The 21,462-nt window shown below is 46.9% G+C and overlaps 1 protein-coding gene across 3 annotated transcripts in view; it reads right to left on the reverse strand.

Moving 5' to 3' along the window:
• The window catches only part of LOC119401738 (eye-specific diacylglycerol kinase), a 604,253-nt gene that overhangs the window by 278,276 nt on the left and 304,515 nt on the right, over positions 1-21,462 (reverse strand). The gene's annotated exons all lie outside the window — the stretch shown is intronic.

Below are 21,462 nucleotides of genomic sequence, written 5' to 3' on the forward strand. Positions count from 1 at the left end.
CAACCGGAGGCACCGGCGCCGACGGGGTGGATGCCGAAGACGGCGACTCCGGCACGCCCCGGCCCGAGGAGCCGTAGGCGCCCGGGAGCCGTCCCGCCGACGCGGGAGCGTCTTGAGAGACCTCGTTATCCAGTACTCCGCGCTGTCACTGATGGGTACCCGCCTTCATCGAAGGCGACAGAAAAATAAGACTTGTAAAAACACGTCTTCTCGCTGTAACCTTCGTGTTCCTCTGGTTCTCTTGTATACCGGCTCTTCTACCGCAGCGAAAAGCCTCTTTTCGAGTCAACGCCTTGTCCTCGATTCATTTTTATGCTCGTCTTTTGATTCGTTTGCGAGCTGTGAATTTGCATCTTCCACGACGACAGCTCGTATCTGTGTGTCCTTGCAATCAGTGAGCTGACGAACTCCCAGACCACTTTTGCGCTTTCCTCAACTGAGAAATCGCGATGTCCCAGCATGCAGAACTAAGCCGCGCCTGTCTTCGATATTTAAGTTCCTTTTCCTGCCTCTCTTTTGCGCCCTCTGATACGGATCGTCTTCGCTTATGTCTCCTTTCTTTGTGATTTGTTATTGTTACCGGACTGACACTCAAGAACTCTTGGCACGATAGCCACCAGTTAAGTACCAGTAGTCGTCAGAGTTACATAAAGAAGGAAACTTCTCTCTCTTCTCCTTCGTTCTATTCAGTACACGAGGATTAACTTACCGGGCAAGGTGTGCCCTTTCTTCCTGATCCCTTATCTCTACTTCACAACCACGGTAAGGAGGGTGACGACCCCAGGGGTTCGCGATTACATTACGTATACAAAAGGTTCTAGCACCATACGTAGGTACGTAGATAACGGCCAACTACGATATGGAAATCTAAGGAGCGAATGCATAAGTATTTTTTCACTAAAGACTTTACAGCTGAGACGCTCAGAAAGTCCGGAATGATTTGTCTGAGTAGAACGTTTGTAGGTCCATATCTACGTTTGGTCAAGGAAAACAAAGTTTTGCGAATCACTTGAGTAAAAAACAAGAAAATGCCATATGAAATCCTTTTCTGTCGCTTTTTTATGAACAGCCTGTGTTAAAATCGAAAAGGGTCGATATGCGGTGACGTAAAAACGAATCTACGCGATCACGACCAACTTCTTTTATGGTGCCCAGGAGGGCCGCGGCCGACGCTTTTTCCGTCAATGAGTTTTAGTACGAAACGAACGGAAACGACGGCTGAAAATTGAGTTTCGCCGTCCTGACACGTTGCACAAAAACACACTTGGATCAAAGTGTCCTTCACAGTGTTGGTAAGATAACTTTGTAAGCAAACAACTTCGTTTCGCTGTCAGTTTTGCGGCCAGTTAGTTCCCAAACAAAAATAAAATTGCCTACTCCAAGTTTTCGCTGAGATTCAGCTTCAAAGTCTCTGAAGACGTTGCCTCTCTTTCTAAAGACTCGTTGAAGCAGACACGACAAGCTGACATGTGCTGTCAGCTTCCAATCGGCAAGACCGAAAACCTCTCCTTCTTCTATTACTTTTGCAGCTGGGTGCCCAGAGCGTACGCAGAGCGTTAGAAACTCTGTGCAGTGCGAACTGTTCGTGTTTTGCCACCTTAATTTGCTCTAGTGCTACCCAAGCTGTCCGGTATTTACTGAATTACTGAATGATATAAATTGTTTCTTTAGCTACGTGGGCCCTTTCAAAAGCTGCGAGATCTCCTTTCGTATAGCTTTCACAAAAATTACTGTGCCTCAATTTATTTGGCGAGGTAAATATGTACAGTGGACAGCGTACCGTTTCTTGCAAGATAAAGTGAACTACTTCTCTGAGGATGTTTTGAAAATGCCTTTGTTCTCGTAATAAAGTGTGCGTGTCTTATCAGCAGTAACCTCGCTTTTCCTTGTTCGAACTTCCAGCCAGAGCTCAAGCGAAATGATATTAATGACCTTGATTAACGATACGTGTCTTGCTCCGCGCTGACTATACAACGTTTGTCACTGTCGATGAACGAACTCTTGGGTTTATTTGCTCAGGGAAAGACAGATTATTTCACTCTACAGCAGGCTGCATGGAAATGCGTACATTCTGGTTAAAACTACGAAACCCTTTTCCACAGCGTGGCCTGGATTCTTTTTTGTGTATATTACATGTTCTGCGGATTCTATAAGAGTGACTGAATAGATGAGATGGCCGGAACTACGTTGATGGTGTACGGCGATATATATTTGGTCTCACGGGTAAGCGACAAATAAACACGTGTGGTCCCGTCTTACCAACGACAGTGGGCAGATGAAAAGGCCGCTTATGATAGTTCTGTTATTGTTCCGTTATTACTGTATCGAAGGGGCCAAAAACTGGCAAACGACAAGCGAGAAGAAACGAACTCTACTGTCTATTTTAGTGATAGGAAATTACTGTGCAGATTTTCGGTATTATTGTGATGCACATCACAGGCACACACGCCACTCACTCGTCCAGTGTTTTTTTTTTTATGATATCAACCGGAGAAAGTGATAGGGTGTAAATTATCGGGTCGACAGTAGTTAGCTACAGATGGAAACAATGGTGCTGTTCTCTCCTCTTATTCACCAAAGATAAAAGTGCATAATGATCCTCACAAAACACACACGGAACCACAGTTAAAGTATTTAGGAAAGTATAAATATATTGTCAAAGTTTCGGGACTAGATTTTGCTATCAATGACCCCAGGGAAACGAGATGGGCGTTGTTAAACTTTAAGAAAAGCGACAGAAAAGTTACGAGTTGAGGTTGTTCTGAATATACGAGAAAAGGTTTTTCTTGAGAGAAACGATATAAGGAACTGAATAAATCTATTAAACTAAAGGCTAGGCACCCGGATGCGCAAAATGATGGAGAACGAAACTACGCGGCAAAGGCGCCAGACAGTTCTTCGGAAAGCGTATTGCTAGGCGAACTTGGCGCGAAACTGGCGGCAGCGCTAAGCGTTCGCTCGATGCCACTTCGTTCACTGTGCTAGGCAGCGTCAAAGCTCTCCGAAAAGCAGGATATCCGATCTGCTGGCTCGGACGTCCGGGGCGGCAGCTGATTCGCGCGGCTCGCAAGGATTCTCCTGTTGGCGACGAGGAAGATGAAGCAACGCTTGGTGGCGGAGACGTCGGCAAGGGTGCATGCAACGCCGTCGCCCGATTCATGGCCCGAAGAGCCCCACCTTTTTCGCGAGAAACTCACTCAACCTCGTCTTGGCTCGGCGGCGACGTAGCTGTGACAGCTGAGGCGGCGGCGCGAAGCGTGCGACGACGGTGCCGAGACGTTGAACGAAGTCGTTGCCGTAGGAGACCGCGTCCGGGCGTCGACGGCGGCGGGAACGTGGCGAAATCGTCGGCCGTACGATCGCTACGTAAGCACAGAGACACGCGCGGGCACGAACACAAAACTTTCGGCGAGCACGTTTGCGAGACAGAGAACACGCGGTCACGACGACGACTCCGAAGAATCAATTGACGCGGCACAATGGATTCAAGCAGGTTGTTGCGCCGGAGAGACGGGAAAGAAACGTCGGCGATTACAGCAACTTCGGGTCTTGCGCTAGGAGGGTTTCGGTCAAATCTTGCGAGTTGTATGTACGGCGATTCATAGACTAGGCAGCCTCTTTGACGAGGTTCCTTTTCGTGGCTCTGTGGCGGGCAATCAAAGAAGCATGGATGGGGGCGAGCAAAAACACGGCTTGACACTGGCGAAGACGCACACAGACGACGGGCACTTGATGAAACAAACCAACGGTCGGCGACGGGCTGGGAAGCGAAGTCGAAGGTCCTGGAGACTTGTTACAAGCTTGGTCGTCTTGGTAATTGGTCGGCGAAAAGCAGCGTGCGGGGTGGCGACGGGGTTTGAAGCCTCGGCTATGATTTTGCTTTTTGTATTATTGGTTAGTCGCTGCTGACGTTGTAAGGTACTACGAGAAGGGCGCGGACTTTTTTCTTTCTCCGAACACTCGAGAGAAATAAAAAGAAGTCTTGTTTTGTGTGGTTGATGAAGAAGGTTGTTGTTTTGAGGGACCGGGCGCTCCGAACGCCGGCGGCGCCAGTGGCCCCAACTCAGGTGCGGACTCCGTGGATTATCCCTCGGAGAGAGGGAGGAGAAAAGAGAGAAAAAAAACTCCCTTCTCTCGTAACCCCCTCTCTTCTCATGCCCTCTTCTCAAAGCTTGCTCCATCGCTCACTCCCCTCGTGAAGGAGCAGCAGCTTACTCCCCTTCTGCGCTTCTCTCCGCTTCGACTCCCTTCTCGGCGGCGGCCGCTCCCACGCCCTCTCCGGCTCCTTTTTTCCTCCCTCTACGGCGAGCGCGTCGCGCCAAGCGGGCGCGGCGCGGCGCTGCAATCGGCGGCCCAAGGCCACGTGACATCACTGCCCTCCAATCGGGAATGGCCGTTTTGCGCGCGCTTTCTCTCTTCCTTTCTCCCGCCCTTTTTCTTTTTTCCTGAAACTGTCGCTCGTTCGCGGCTTCGTTTTCTTTTCTTTTACTCCCTCTCATAACGCCATCTGGTGCAATAGTGTACAACCACGCTTGAAACGGCATCTTTTCGCCGAAGCGTTCTTTCTCGGCGTTGTGCTTGTATTCCGGGCCATCCTTTTTCCGGTGGCGTCGGCTGAGGCTGGATATGTAAACTCCTGCAGGCGACTGAGTCAACAAACATTGCACATAGGCGTGTGCCCTGTTTTTGAAGGCTGGGGTGTCTTTTTGCCGGTCCCACGCCTACGTATAGGCGACGCATACAAACACGAGCAAAATGAAATGAAAGATGCGCACACAAAAAAACTTCAGAAGAGTTGCTATTCGTTCCATGTGTCATTTTTTTTTCTTTTTTTTGCAAACGTTAGATAAGTATTTTTTCCCTACGCGTATACTTATATCATATTTTGGGCGCCCGCATAAAATACACGAAAAAAAGAAGAGGTGAATTTACATCGCTTTTTTGAAGTCGACACTGCGTGTACGGCATCCTCCTTCTCCCCCCCCCCTCTCCCCACCACCAGCCTTAGAAAAAATATCCCTAGCTTTGGCAGCTACGTGGAGAGGGACATTGGATATTTCGCTAGGGATGGTATCGGCACTGCGGAAACGGTTATATGTGCATTTTACGGAGAACGGTATTGACGAGATCCATTCTTGTTACTATTCCATACATTTGCGACATTATTGGACCTAAACTTTCTGCATTTTTTATCGCGAATATTACAAAAGCTACGCATATCCTTTATAAATGACTTACACAAGATTTTGAGAAACGCAGCTGAACATTTAAGGAACACGAATAAGCAGTGACACACACCACGAATGCGTTCAGCGCGTGTGTAGTTTTTGCCATTGTTTGCCCGTTTTTCTTAATCGAACCATCACGACCTCGATCCCGGCATGGCCAAAATATATCAGGAATGCTGTATCTGAAGCCAAGGCTTTAAATGGCCCCTAAACAACCTCTAAAGATACAAAGAACTGGCGCGTTATTATCTCCTGAAGTTTCCCGTCTTTGCCGCACAATTCGCGATGCCAGCACTCTGTTCACGTGACGTAGTGAGGAAATAAGCTCTCGATCGGTCCATATACGAGCGATATCAGTTGGGCATTGTCTCCAACCCTGCTCTGCCATGCAGTCGCACGCCAGTTCTGCCTTGTCTCGCGGGACTGTTGTGCGCCATCAACTGATTTCGCGTCGTTCTGCTCGCTTTCGTCAGCGGAAGCCGAGGTAACAGCGTGTAGCCGAAGGAAGGAAGGAAACCAAAAAAGGAGAAGGCAGGGAGTTTTAGCAGAAACACTTCCGGTTGGCTACCCTACACTGGGGGATCGGGGAAGGGGAACAGAAAAACGAGAAATAGAGAGAAGGGAAGAGAAAGAGAGAGATAAGAGATGCGGTTAAGTAGACGAAAAGCGCCAAAACCTAATAGGCTCAACGCTTAGAGCTAACATTGTGGACGTGTTTTATGAAGAAATAAGTGGCGAGAAGGACAGCGCCGGTAGTAAGGGTAGCGAATGCGAGAAGGAAGCCATTCTCTCGTCTTCGAACACGGAGTAGTTTAGGGCATAGAGTTTCCTACAATTACATAGAGGGAACTCTGGCGCTGCGATCGTTCGGCCACCATGGGAATGATGGGTAGTACACGGATTTGCCTAATCTTCGTGCTTACGGCTTCGAACTCACTTGTGGCTTTGTTTATATTGCTGTGTTGTGGCGTTCGTTTCGGATAAAGGAACAGACCGTTGTGAACTTCGTGACCAGATTTGAATTGGTGAGCCTGAAAAATGTTAAAGTGGTGAAGTGGAAATGCTGACTTCTGCTTAACTTCGTTTTGCGACAAAGCGGATGCAGGCGACGCGGAGCCAAACGGAGCGGAAAGAACGAAGTTTAGACAAATCTGTGTACTACCCATCATTCCTTGCAGGTTGAAGAGCCATGCGTTGCAGCTCCCATAGACACTAAGCATTAGATTTCCCTCTAGTAAACATTGTAGGAAACTATATGGTTTAGGAGACCCTTTAAGAAAAATCACACCGGACGCATCTAAAACGAGCGCTTGACAAACGCATATGTTGCACAAGTGTCGTAACATCGCGGGGAGTGCCTTTCCACATCGTGATAGACGGCGCATTCGTCGAATGGCTCAAAGCGAATTGTGCTCAACACATTCCGTTGCTTGCTCCGGTTCCGTGCCGGAAAGCATATTCCGGGTCTTTCCCGGCTCAACTTAAATCGATGCCGACTCGCCTCAATTTCGAAGAAAATTTAATTTACTCCCAACCCTTCTGCGGGACGTGGCTTTTGGTCGCGTCGTCATGTGGTTTCCCGGCACCAATGATGATATGCACCGTACGTCTTCTATATTACGCGAAAGTAGAAAGTCGAGCTATAACCCAAGCTGAGCTTCGTATTACCAAGCCCTCTTCGTTCATGCTTTTTATTTTTACTTTTTTTGTGGTTGGGGACGTCGATAAACGAACTTGGAACTAAGGCGCTTACCGACACAAGCATAGACGTTGCTCAGGCAGGTGCTGGTTTTCCTTTCCTTCAGCGTACGTGCGTAAAATATGCACGCTGGAAGTGTAGGCGCCTTTATTTCTTTTTTTTTTAAAGGCGAAAGCCTTGCATACCTGGAGTTGCATGTCGTGCCAAAAGCCACGCCAACATCTCCAGCTTTCCGTTAGCCCTTTCAGATGCCGCCTATGAGGAACTGTCTCTAAATGCATCAAATCGATGCAACGTTATTTCAAGGCACTCGATATTCCATTGAAACAAAAGTAATGGCATAATGCGCTAATTTATCTGTGTTATAGTAAATATTCTCAATTAAATTGTAATTAAATATATGTTCATTCTGAATCAAAACCAGCAGACAACGGAGCCAAGGAAGGTATACGGAACGCTGATTGTACTGCTTTAAGTGTATTGTAACAGTTGCGATACAGATGCGAAGAAAGTAAAGTGGACGAAAAGACAACTTGCCCCTGGCATGGACTGAAACTGCGATCTGCGTCCACTTTACTTTCTTCACAGTTTTATTTCAATTGTTACAATGTACTTAAAACAGTACAATTAACGTCCCATATACCTTCCTTGGGTTCATTACCGGCTGGTTTTCATTAAGGTTGCGTGAAACAAAGAATCGAGCCCTCAAAGATTCCTTTCCTTCAGTTAGTTATTCTGAAGTCATTCATGCCTTGTTTCTGCATAAATATAATCAAATCTCCGGCTAGAAATATAGTGCGAGTTCGTTTTCGGTTGTGTCAATACCGAGCAAAGAAAAATTACACTTAAGACGTGGCTCGCGGAAACCGACATGTCGAACGACTCGTCGAGCGTGGTAGTGCCTTCAGTAAAGTAATCGCATGCAACGGTACACTGCAAAATGAAGTTAAATGAAGACAAACGTATTATGCAGGAGGTTCAATTCATCCAAGGCTCAATGTATATGGCTCTTTCTTAGCCGCTGGTCGATACAACTAACAAAAGCAAGTGGTGTACACAATCATGCACATGGCGTGTCAAAGGGTTAAAACATTTATCCCTCTCTCTCTCTTAGATGCGTCATCAAACATAGAAAGTGGCCGTCAGCGGCGGTGTCTACACGAATGATGCAAAAGCTTATGATCACGTGATGACGCCACCCTATTACGCCACAGGTCGCCAAAATTTGTGGCGTCGTTATGACTCCGCATAACGTGACGTCATCACGTCAACGCTTGGTCAAAAGCGGGCCGATCCCGGAGGCTGTGCAAAACTAGGTTAGTTGCAGAAAGCTTGCAATGCCTCCATTCCTGGAGGCAATGCAAAACCACGTCAGGTGCAGAAAGCTTTCGGAGGTGGGTGGGAGAGGATAATACGTCGAGTGAGAAGAAAAAGTCAATAATTTTCGCCTTCGAGTCTTCCTAGACGAATGCATAAGGAACAGTGTGACATTTCTTTCTTACTTTTTAATAAGAGCAGCAAAGCCCTTCTACTGTGCGCATTTAATAAGTGCCACGAGTCCTTGCTGCATTCGAGGCGCCATATCGACCTGTTATGCGCACGGATGGGAGCGATTGGAACGGGACTGCATTTCCATAATGCGGTTTCTATTCTCCGGCGTGTGCCAATACCAGGTGGGGCACCGCAGTCTGCGCGTCAGATGTGCCCGTCAAAAAAAAAAAAAAAAAAGAAGGAAAAAAGGTTCCACACTCTGGTTAGTTCTGCGACTTAGCTCGACGTTCGTGTTATCCGAGGTGTGGGTTTTGTATCGATTCGACGCGATAAACGTAAACAATTAACAGGAGAAAATGAAGAATTAGAGTCTCATCGTTAAAAGAGCAGTATACAGGGTGTTTCAAGAAATGTGTCCAGTTTTTTTTTTTTTTTAAATTACAGAAAGGAGGTATCTGCGTGCTACCTGCGGTGTTACCTTTACTGTGGGAGAGGGCATTTTGAGATGCGTACAAACATTAATTACGGCAGTAATTATAGAAATTAGGAAAATTAACTTGTTAACCAGTAGAAATAAGTGGTCGAGTCAAATGGGCGAATGGAAGCCCTTCCTGAAAATAGCCTATAGCCGCTTTGAAATTTCTGAAAGGCGGCCACTGGTAATCGCCGCGGAGCGATGAAATCTGGCTCATTTTGCTGGCGATACCGAAACCTACGCACCAAAAAGCGCGTCTGCCATTCACTGCGAAAACGCCCTCAGTGACGACACTGTTTCCCTCGCACGGGGAGGAGGGAGGAGGATAAGCGTTGCCACGAAACGAAGTATCTAGATCAACGGATGATAACGGCGCTCGCTTATCCTCCTCCCCCTCTCCCCATGCGAGGGAAACAGTGTCGTCACGGAGGGCGTTTCCGCAGTGAATGGCAGACGCGCTTTTTGGTGCGTAGGTTTCGGTATCGCCAGCAAAATGAGCCAGATTTCATCGCTCCGCGGCGATTACCAGTGGCCGCCTTTCAGAAATTTCAAAGCGGCTATAGGCTATTTTCAGGAAGGGCTTCCATTCGCCCATTTGACTCGACCACTTATTTCTACTGGTTAACAAGTTAATTTTCCTAATTTCTATAATTACTGCCGTAATTAATGTTTGTACGCATCTCAAAATGCCCTCTCCCAAAGTAAAGGTAACGCCGCAGGTAGCACGCAGATACCTCCTTTCTGTGATTTTTAAAAAATACTGGACACATTTCTTGAAACACCCTGTATTTCGAGAAGGACAAGACTGACAAGTCAGAGAATGAACGGGAAAACAAGAACAGCACCACAATGTCCGAACACACCGTTTGTGTAGAGGCATATGCGTGCGCAGGGTCATTCGTACTGGTGGGAAAGGGGGGGGGGGTACTCGCATTGCAGACGCCCCACCCACTTTCTCACCATTCGGTCGAGTCTGAAAGGAAACACGCATCGCAATGGATGCAGAAATAAAGAGAAAGCTTAAGTGATGCCGGGCTTTTAACAAAGAACTGCCTTTGGTCCTCGGCTTTCTTGGTGTGAAGATTGGATGTAAGCAGTTCTTGGTATGCTAGGTGAAGGGTCTTCGGCTGACATTAACTCCAAAAACCGGCATGGCCGTAGCCTTGCACTTTAAAAAAATGAAGGTACAAGTCCGCCTGTGTAAGTTTATGGAGCAGTTTTGCATGCGCCCCCCCCCCCCCTGCCTTCCGTCATACTCGTCGTAACGCCTATGTGTATAGGCATCCTACAAGCAGACGCTGTCCGCTTACACCTGTTGCTCTGACGTAGAGAATATGCAGCTTTTAAGGCGAAAGCCTTGGATACCTCATCAAAGGAGAAAATTGACCGTCGGCATCGGCAGCGTAAATTCTCCCTGTCCAGCTTCCGCCAGTCTTGTCCGTTTCCACCACTGCTCACTTGCGCCGTGGTGAAGGGGCCGCATTGGTGAAGGAGCCGCCTTGGTGAAAAGGGCGCCCGCTTCACTCATCGGCGGCGGAGTTGGTGGGATACGGCGTCAAGCGCTCTTTCCTGTCACTTCGTAGTCTTACATTTGCCGATCTACGCTTTGTGCACGTAACTTCGTCTATTTTCCTCGTTCGAATGATGCCACGACGTGGCAGCATCAGAGAAGGTAGGGGAGCAACAAAACTAACCAGCCCAACTTTCACTACGTCCACGTTTAGTGTTGGTGCATGGTAACGACTTGACTTCCCGCGCGTAATAAAAACGTCTCATGACGCGACTAATATTCTATGACCTCCATAGGCGTGCGCAGGGTTCCCCATTAGGGGGAGCAAATTTTCGTCGCAGCGCCCCCCCACCCTACTAAGTCAATGTATGGTGCAGATTTTGCGCCCCCCCCCCCACCTCTTAGGTGACTAGAAGGGTCAATGTACGGGGCAGATTTTGCGCCCCCCTCTTAGGTGGTTAGGGGGGGCGGCCGCCCCCCCTGCCCCCCCCCCCCCCCTCTGTGCGCACGTCTATGATGACATCCAAAGCACTGACCAGTGTTTATGTGTGTACGGGTAATGAACAATGATATTTACGTACATTGGGTCACCCGAACACGCTGCGAAAAAGTTACGCTGCCCTGAGGACAGAAAAATGCAGAAAAAAAAGCGTCATATTGGTGTCTTCATGTTATTGTGCATACATTCCTTAATCGAGAATCTGTGCCGTCATAGAGTTCCCGGTTACTTTGAAAAATCTAACTTTGTAGTTGTTAAATCTCGAATTTCCTCTAATGTTAAGTAAAGAATCGCGTTAAGAACTTCTGTGCGTAACTTCAAGGACACCAGAACGACGCCCTTTAAGTCGATGCCAGAGAACCACTAACACCAGCATCCCCACACAATTAGGACGTCGTCAGCTGCATATCATAAAACTGTCTACATCACGCTAACAGATATTAATTTAGGAGCCCCTGATCTGGAATCCCTTCTTCGGCAGCCCGATGCCGCACAAAGCAACATCGAACAGGAGCAAACCAATTAGCACCGATACGCGGAGCAAATAAGGTCCTGCCTGTGCCAATACAGTCGAACATGTCCCTGCGCGCCTCATCGCCTTCATTATTTGTCACTCGGCGCATCGTCGCACACGCCACGCAGCTAATCAGCGCCAATCAACAAGAAGAACGCCCCGTTATCCGCGCGTGCCCAAATCGACGCGGCGTGGCGCGCACATATTTCCGTCGCCCCGCAGCAGTTTCTGTCAACCAGGGCGAAGAGTCGATTCACGCAGAGACGTTCAATTCGAGCCCAGCAGATGCGACGCCGTCCCACCACGGGCCCCGGCTGGTATCCTGCTAAGTGCTAAGTGGTGGCATTCCGGCGTTGCCCCGGGAAACGTCGTATTAATCGAAGTGCCTCTCGGTTCTGTCGATCATTTCCTTTTTGTCCCGGCTTTTCCCGTCACGTTCCCGCTGTTCTTCCTTTTGTTTCCTGCGCGTTTCTCTCGTTGCCTTCGTGTTTTCTGTGTTTAAGTTTTCAGTGCCTCTCTGTTTGCTTACTAACTTCAGCCCTCATTTCTGAACGGAAGATGACGAGAGGGAGAGAGGGAGAGAGAGACAGAGAGAAAGAAAGAAAACAGGTGCCGTGCGGGAACGTGACACACTTGTCGTGCCACTTGCCAATCGAATTACCCGTGCGGTGGACGCGTCCGCTTCCTCCTTCCCCATGTCCCGCTTCCGCCAGCTTGTTCCGTTTCCACCGCAACTCGCTTCCGCCTTGGCGAAGCAAGCGCCCCCACGATTCACGCAATGTCGCGCCTACAGCCTTGTGAACCTGTTCGAAAGACTCCCAGGTGTACGAAAATGGAGGAACTTATTCTCTGGCAAGTAGTCCGTGAGAAAGTGCGCTCCCCAAAAGCGGCCGTTACAAGAACGTTCCGGCGAGGAAACGAGGAAGAAAAGTTATGCCTTTCCTCCGCCACTTCTTTGTTTCGGATCGAAGATTGTGTTTCGACCTCTTAAAGCGAACCTGTATATGACTAGCAGGCGGGAAAGTGTGGAGGTCCGAGAGTGCGCAGAAACTATGAAGAAGCGACGCTAGCATAAGTTACCTGGAAGGATCTCGCCGCTTGCCCTAGTTTCTCCTCAGGTTTTGTCAGCACATATAGCTAGGGATGATACCCACCGCAGCATGAATCGCTACCCGTAAAATCCTTTCGGTGTTCCTAGTATCCCTTCGGCTAACATCACAAAACGATAAGTTTGAAGCATGCATCTCTTAAATGCGATGACAGAGAAACCAAAAGCTACAAGAGATTACGCTTCGATAGATCCCAGCTGGCGATAAACACCGGAGACGCACGTTTCAGCTTTGATGGTTAACCGTCTGTACTGAGTGCTCTGGAAGTTTAGAAAGTTTCCATCGTTCCTCTTTAGAGGCGCTTGAGGGGAAGGAATGTGTTTTTTGTTTTCAAGTTTTATGACGTTGCTGCTATACCTACACGAGTGAATACAGTGAAGCCATCTTATTGAACGGTTTGCAATAAAAACAACAGCTTGCTACGCCTGGGCGCATACTAAGGCGCTGTCGTGACGCTCTTGCTGTCTTCGTAGGGTGTGAGAAACGTGCAAGCTTTTAAGAGCAAACACTCATGTACCGCGCACATTTTAGGTGTAGAGTTCGCGAAGATTAAAGCTGAATGTTAGAGATAGAGAGAAAGAGAGAGAGGTGGAGGAAAGGGAGGGATTTTAACCATAGGAAATCCCCGGTAGGCTACCCTCTACTGCGGAAGAGGAAAGGCGGTGCGAAAGAATAGAATACAAGAGATTTTGTAACGACACTACAAAGTCATGACAACAGCGCTGTCTAAAAGCAACACACCAATATAGTCGCTGAACGGTGACAACGCGTCGTTCGGTCCGGTTTCCGCACTGGTATCACGCTGTCTCCCAGTGAAAATTTACATATCGCAGTTTTATGCGTGAAACCCTGATCGTTTTGATTCAAATAAGCGTGTAATCGCATTCAGTGTACACGCTTAACCCCCGTGGAGTTCTCACAGCTGTGCCGAAATGCAAACCGCAGTTCGTGCGAACGCACAGTGCGAGAAGTCGAGGCAGAAATGTTGCAAAGACGAGAAACGATGTTTGACGCTTGCCGAGAAAAAGAGGAATGTGGTATGAAGGGTGCGTACGCAGAGAAGCGTGACGCTTATGGAAGTTGGTGTCATGCGCAAGTGTCAAAAGGTGTCAAATAAGTGTCACTTGCCCAGTGTCCTAGGAACAAGGTAGGTGAAACGTAAAACACATTACGTAATAAAAAACAAAACAAAAGTGCTCTTGTCGAAGCGTTGGCTTCGGCGAACTTGCTTGTTCGACGGCTAATGAAAATCAGAGAAAAAGAAGCAGTTCAAGGTGGTAGCTCCCCGGGTTGGGCTGTACTCTCTTATTTAACTCCCCACGTGTAGGGTAGCAAACTGGACATAGTCTTCAAACGTTCTCTTTCTCTTTTACTTCCTTATTTAACTCCCCACGTGTAGGGTAGCAAACTGGACATAGTCTTCAAATGTTCTCTTTCTCTTTTAGTCCATTATTTAACTCCCCACGTGTAGGGTAGCAAACTGGACATAGTCTTCAAACGTTCTCTTTCTGTTTTACTCCCTTATTTAACTCCCCACGTGTAGGGTAGCAAACTGGACATAGTCTTCAAACGTTCTCTTTCTCTTTTACTCCCTTATTTAACTCCCCACGTGTAGGGTAGAAAACTGGACATAGTCTTCAAACGTTCTCTTTCTTTTTTACTCCCTTATTTAACTCCCCATGTGTAGGTTAGCGAACTGGACATAGTCTTCAAACGTTCTCTTTCTCTTTTACTCCCTTATTTAACTCCCCACGTGTAGGGTAGCAAACTGGACATAGTCTTCAAATGTTCTCTTTCTCTTTTACTCCATTATTTAACTCCCCACGTGTAGGGTAGCAAACTGGACATATCTTCAAACGTTCTCTTTCTCGTTTACTCCCTTATTTAACTCCCCACGTGTAGGGTAGCAAACTGGACATAGTCTTCAAACGTTCTCTTTCTCTTTTACTCCCTTATTTAACTCCCCACGTGTAGGGTAGAAAACTGGACATAGTCTTCAAACGTTCTTTCTTTTTTACTCCCTTATTTAACTCCCCATGTGTAGGTTAGCGAACTGGACATAGTCTTCAAACGTTCTCTCTCTCTTTTACTCCCTTATTTAACTCCCCACGTGTAGGGTAGCAAACTGGACATAGTCTTCAAACATTCTCTTTCTCTTTTACTCTCTTATTTAACTCCCCACGTGTAGGGTAGAAAACTGGACATAGTCTTCAAACATTCTCTTTCTCTTTTACTCCCTTATTTAACTCCCCACGTGTAGGGTAGAAAACTGGACATAGTCTTCAAACGTTCTTTCTTTTTTACTCCCTTATTTAACTCCCCATGTGTAGGTTAGCGAACTGGACATAGTCTTCAAACGTTCTCTTTCTCTTTTACTCCCTTATTTAACTCCCCATGTGTAGGTTAGCGAACTGGACATAGTCTTCAAACGTTCTCTTTCTCTTTTACTCCCTTATTTAACTCCCCACGTGTAGGGTAGCAAACTGGACATAGTCTTCAAACATTCTCTTTCTCTTTTACTCTCTTATTTAACTCCCCACGTGTAGGGTAGCAAACTGGACATAGTCTTCAAACATTCTCTTTCTCTTTTACTCCCTTATTTAACTCCCCACGTGTAGGGTAGAAAACTGGACATAGTCTTCAAACGTTCTTTCTTTTTTACTCCCTTATTTAACTCCCCATGTGTAGGTTAGCGAACTGGACATAGTCTTCAAACGTTCTCTTTCTCTTTTACTCCCTTATTTAACTCCCCACGTGTAGGGTAGCAAACTGGACATAGTCTTCAAACATTCTCTTTCTCTTTTACTCTCTTATTTAACTCCCCATGTGTAGGTTAGCAAATTGGACATAGTCTAGTTAACCTCCCTACCTTTCTTATATTCCTTTCCTTCTCTCTCTAAACACCAAAGAGGTTTGGCTTTGTCAAAGATGCATTACGAACCATCCCAAGCAGCTACTTCGTTCTTTAAATTGCATTTGTTTTAAAAAAGCGCCATAACTAACAAGACCTGACAAGGGGACCCCATTCTTACCACATGATGTCACCTTGCCTGTCATCTTTGCTACGTTCCCAAAAGGTATAAACTATTCAAACTAACGACCACAATGACCAGATACTATAGGACTAGCGCACTTTCTGTGGTCGTTGGTTTGCGAAGTTTATACCTTTTGTGAAGATGCAGCAACTGGCCCAACAAGTCATTCTAAACTATTCTTGCTGCATTCATTTTCCGCATTCTAAACTGCTACTTTTTCTTTTTTTCTCTGCGTAGTCTTGCGTATGTAAACATCCCTAAGATCCATTGTCTTGTCGGCGTCCCATGGCCTGGAATCACCGCGGCAGCTTTCCCGTAATCCTGTAGCTATACTTTTATTTATTCAAAACGTAAAGGCTGTGCCCACATCCAGCCCTTCACAACTAACCCACGACTATTTCGAGTCTGAACGCTATCCAACAAAGTGAATGGAGAGAAACCGAAAAATAAGCGCGCAGTACGGTGAATTCCGGGAAGCCAGGTACCCCTCTCCATTCCGCACTGCACTCTTGTCAGACGGTCTTTACGGGCTGCGCATTTCTTAACGTGCGTGACTGAAGAGACGCGTGCCGTTTTGCTCAAACCGCTCGGGCCGCTATAACAGGACCGAGCGTGTGCCAGTGCTTCTCTTATAAATTGAAGGTTGCACGGGGCCACCACGACAACTCAGACAGTCCCGCGTTAAATCTAGCTTGACGTCGCCTCGGCTATATATGCAGGCTAATGGCTTGCGATGCTCCTCGTTCCAAGTATTCTGTGTATTGTAGTAAGTGCACGGCACCCGAAACGAAACGTGCTTTCCTAGAAGAAGGTTCCTGCTTGTTTGGCTGGAGTTGTAAGCTCAGGCTTACGCTTGGTTTGCAGCCAACAAAGCCGGGGTAAAAGGAAAAGAGACAGACAGAGAGAGAGGGAGAGAGAAAACAGGTTAACTAGCATGAAAAGGTAAACTATATATAAGCTGCCGTAGTTAAGTAGCACGAGGAAGCAGTTCAAACGAGTTGAGTGGAAGTCATCGTCAAGCATGCAGGCCACAGTGGTTTCCTAAAGTAGAACTTGCCGTCGACAAGGTTGCTGCGCATTCTTAACAGGAAGCCAAGAACGGGCTTCTGCGAAAAGTGTCCCTTTACTCAGTCCTCGATTATTACTAGGATTTCCCCAGCGAGAATACTAGCGTAGAATAAAAAAGTCACAGTTACGCCACAACGGCTAAGCAAAGAGTGCGATAGCAACACATTGGAATGTTATACGAAGGCTGGCAGCTCACTCCTGTAGGAAACGCGTCCCCTGCAGCTAACGAAGTGATCTTCTTGCTGTCTATGGCTTCAATACAAACTTTGCGATGAGAGCAGAACACGTACTATCTGCTGAACTATCTGCTGATCCACTCTAAAGATAAGCGCGCGACCGCGGGCGACAGCCTTCTGTAAGTCAAAGTACGCATTTGCTCTCGGAGGCACGCAGGCCCCACCTCCGCCCCTTCGTCTGCCATCCTCATGTGCCTTTCGCGCAACGGACACGGCTGGCTCGTTTCATATCTGCTTGAGGAGCGATCGAAGGCAGCTCTCGCAAGTTTTCACTTGCACATTGAACACACGACACGAAAGGCGATGTTATCCGCGATGCGCAGCGCCTATAGGGGCGCCACCGAAAGCCGCGTAGCGGCGGCCGTTGGAACCGCATGCGGGTCGCGTAGCGGACGCCTCCTTTCTCTGCAAGCATGACGGAAGTGCGCGCGTGCGATTTGCCGCTTGTGCGCGTCCCTGATAATTACTTTTGCGGCGATAGTGTGCACAAAGGAGCCGCGCTTTATAATAGTGGACATGTGTCCGATGTAACAGCTGTGTGGGACGACAATGTCACTATACGCGCCAAGTGTTTGCCACAGACAAGCGTCAACAAGCTTCCTTACGAAGTGGAGCTCATCGTAAGTACACCGCTTTCTTTACAACGTCCCGATCACTAATGCCTGCATGCGTTGACGCATGAACCAACGTTTTTTCTCGACACAGTAGCTTCGTTTACGTGCCATGTGTTTATATAGTAGATTTTGAGGGAGCGCTGTCGCGCCGGCGCATGGATTTCACGGGTGCGGCCACGCGAAGGGTCAGCGTTGGTAAAACTTTGAAACCAGCACGATAAACTTGCGAAAAAATATCTCGGCAGCTTGCGCTAGTGGCGCGGGACTGAGTCACTGCGGAGCTGGTGGTCACCTAGCTTGTCATAGCAGCTTGGCTACGTATTTGCTGGGTGTCTTCAGAGAAGAACGTCGGTGCATGTCCGTCGACCCCCTGTAATTTCGCTGAAAAAAATATATTTTGCTGTCTTCACGAATACGTTTAGCTCTTCGACAGCAATTTGTTCGGGAACAAAATTTTCGTCAGAATGAGATGCATCCAGAAACTCTACGGCGATCTGTTTGAAGCGGTTGAAACAGTTCTGGCACAAAATGTCGGTTTCTCTGATGGATGAGGCTTCTTCTGGCGTGCGCCTTCAGGAGGAGTGGCGTCTTAGCCGCGCCAGACAGACTGGCGCCGGCGCGCGCGCAGACTCCGCCACTGTCGCGCGCGGCTCGCCGCTGCTGGTCTGCACGTTCGGGAGGAGTGGCGTCTAGCCTCGCCAGACACACTGGCGCCGGCGCGCGCGCAGCTCTTCGCCTTCTGACACTGCGCTGAAGCCGCTCGATAGCGCCTCTGACTGGCGTTTGCAGGTGGGTAACGCCATGGAGAAGGAGATCGCAAATGCTGCTCGACGGCGCAGAAGGGCCGAGGATCCCGAAGGATCCCGAAGCAGTTGCCTGGCAATTAGCGATTCAGCGTACGAAGAATGAACAGAAGGAGGCTAATAATCCTACATAATCTGGAAAGCTAAGAATAATCAGCTGAACCTTTGCTAACGCTACGTATATCCTGACATAGCCGAGCTAAGCCACTGCAAATTACTTCGTGATGTGCGTAAAATGTAGTAATAATTTGCTCTTCAGAACCAACTGTTCCTGTTCTTTTCTGTCAGTCCATCAATCCACAGAACATATTCACGACCTAAAAATAATGATAATGGAAATTATTGCTCCATGCTCGCTCAATGTTGTGGTTACTTAGTTTACGTCAATTTGGCTACTTTTCGTGCTTCATAAGTTCTACATCACAAAAATAATGCAACATGTTTTTACAGATTAAGTTAGAACACGTGCTTGGCTTTAATTCTGAAATGTTTAAAGAAAATCGAAGTTGGTGTTTTTTTTAAAATCATCTTCGAAATATTGCATTTTTAAAGACTTGTCCTCAGTTGAACATTTCTAGTTGACGTTTGAAGTCACTCTCAGCAATTTCGTTCAACGAATTTGTTAACCTAATATATCGCAATGTTCTCAAAACTTTTGGGAAGTCTGGATTTTATGCACGCGGAGAAAAAAAATCTTAAATTCGAGCATTATTGAACTTTGTGCTGTAGAGAAGCATTGGTACTTTGCGACTTTGCGATTTTTTTTCTTAAAATAAGAGCATCAAAACTGCGAAGTAGTAACGTTTTGTCGACGGAAACTATCGGTAGTATGTGGAGACAATTTGTCAGACCTACAGCTACAATAGTTTTTTTTGTAGCATCTCATCGAAATCCCATTTCCGCGAAATTCGAAAGAGGCGGCTGCGGCTCAGTGGAGGCTTTTAAATTTTTTTAAAGAAGGCGAAATTTTTTTTTCGCGAGACCAAAAGCTGTTTTGTGGTCTTGGGGACTCGGACAACAAAATATATTTTTTTCAGCGAAATTACAGGGGGTCGACGGACATACACCGACGAGCATATACAATACAGGCGAGGTGACCAAATGTAAACGTAGTAGCGTTCGCTGAAGACGTAGCGACATAAATGGAGAAATAAAAACACGGTAATCGTTCTAACACTGCCGAAACAAAGCGCGATTGCTTACCTTTTGCGTCGGACAGCCGCAATCCACCGTCGCCGTCGCTCTCGCTCATGAAATAGCACCGGAAACTTGTAAAAGTGCGTTCCTGGCGAGTTTTTGTATGTGTTTGAGCATCCGACAACGCAGCAGTTATTTTTCGACATCGCTGAAGCCCGAGAGAGTCGTTAAATCACGTTGAAAAACACATCCATCCGTGCACTCGCGTAGACGCTCGCTGAAACACTGTTCGCCGGGCCCCGCAAGCGCTTCCGAGCCATGGCGGCAGATGGCGTGGTCGGCGCTTTGCGCATCGCCTATAGATTTGGACGTTACGCAAAATACGGTATCACGGCGGCGCCGACGGCGACGGCGATGGCAAAAACCCACCGAACGTGTACATGTATTGTTATCGCGATAAAAACAAAAAGGTACTGGCCTCAATCACTGGAGTGCGCCTGAACGCGGACAATGTTTAGTTACTACAGCCGATAGCCATGGTTAGTCATCATTTGGAATAATTTAGCTATCTTTAGTCAAAATTAGCGTTTATGAAGTGAACGCAAGCCAACACTGGGCGACATTATCAATAATGTAGCCATCACAAGCCAACACTGGGCGACATTACGCATAACATATCCAACACTAGCCATCATTAGTCATAGCCAACCGAGGGCTGGTAATAGGCAAGCGCATACAGCAGCCAAATTCACTCGACTTGCGGAGGCACTGAGACTGTGTTACCTTCGAGATCTGCCCGTATATTTTGTGAGGAATCGAATGTCGTCCCGAGTCGTAAGAAAATGCGGGTGGCAGGAGCGCTAGAAATACAGTGTCTTCAAAACGGTTGGAGATGTTTTTTCAAGAGAATTTGTTGCTGGGCTAGTTGGTTCATAATGCTAAACTGCAGAGCGCAAATTCTATGTCTGTAGGCAGACGTTTTTTGTAATTGTTGTTGAACCGATACGGCGAAGCGGCTGTGTGCGCATTTTGAGCGGAACTGGAAACCAGCTCACTCGAAAAAGAAGAGCGATTGGAACGATGTTCATCCGTGACAACGTTTAATTAGAAGAAACTCACATAAATTAAAATGCATATGAGATTAACAAAGACAGTACTTAAGCCCAATTACGGTTTACGAACTGTGGGCGCCCCGTTAATTAGATAGGCGCATGCAGTTCGCACAAATTTTAAGTATGGCACTGGTTTTATTGCAGGCGTTGTTAAACTTGTAGCGATTAATGCAGTCACTGCGCTTATTTTATTCAACGGGGTAAGGCGCTATGCAATGAGGTATGACCTTAGTTTGAGTGCAAACATGTTTGCTCGCACACTTTGCTAAATCTCACGTCAAAACTTTTCCCGCGTAATTTACAATTCATAGATTTCGATGTATTGCTTCTAACATGCTTAATTATAAAATCAATCAGCGAAATTGTGTAAGCTAGCCGATTATTCATGTCGAAATTTAGCGCGAGCAATGTATCTTCTTTCATGGAATCAAGCTCATAAAATAAAATTGGATTATCTCCAAGGAGTGATTATTAAACATTCGGCGTAGTCTAAGGGAACATTACACAGACACTTAAAGAGCTGCTAACGAGTCGCAACACGATTGAGGAAAGTTGCTTTATTTTACAGCTATTTCATTTGGGCTCCATAAATTTACTTCAAGACTGCGTTGACGTTTCGTTACGTGTAGGAACTTTAAAAGCTTTGCGCAATGTTATTCCTGTTCTTGTTCTGTAATTTTTCTCAGTTAATATTGTTTAAAACTTTAATGCGTTCATTTGCCGAACTTTTGATGCTCACTAGTTAATAAGGAAAAGAAGGTACGTATTTTGAAGCCAAGGTGTGTGCTTCCATGTAACAATAGAAAAAAAAAACCTGACAGCATTTCATATATTCACACATATTTAACGTAACACTCGCACAAGCTCATTTCAATGCTGCGTATTTCTTTCATCTTTCCCCGCTTCATCATTGAAATTTCCACGACCTATCA

This window comes from Rhipicephalus sanguineus, chromosome 8 (genome assembly GCF_013339695.2).
Source record: "Rhipicephalus sanguineus isolate Rsan-2018 chromosome 8, BIME_Rsan_1.4, whole genome shotgun sequence".
In the NCBI taxonomy this organism is placed as follows: Eukaryota; Metazoa; Arthropoda; class Arachnida; order Ixodida; family Ixodidae; genus Rhipicephalus; species Rhipicephalus sanguineus.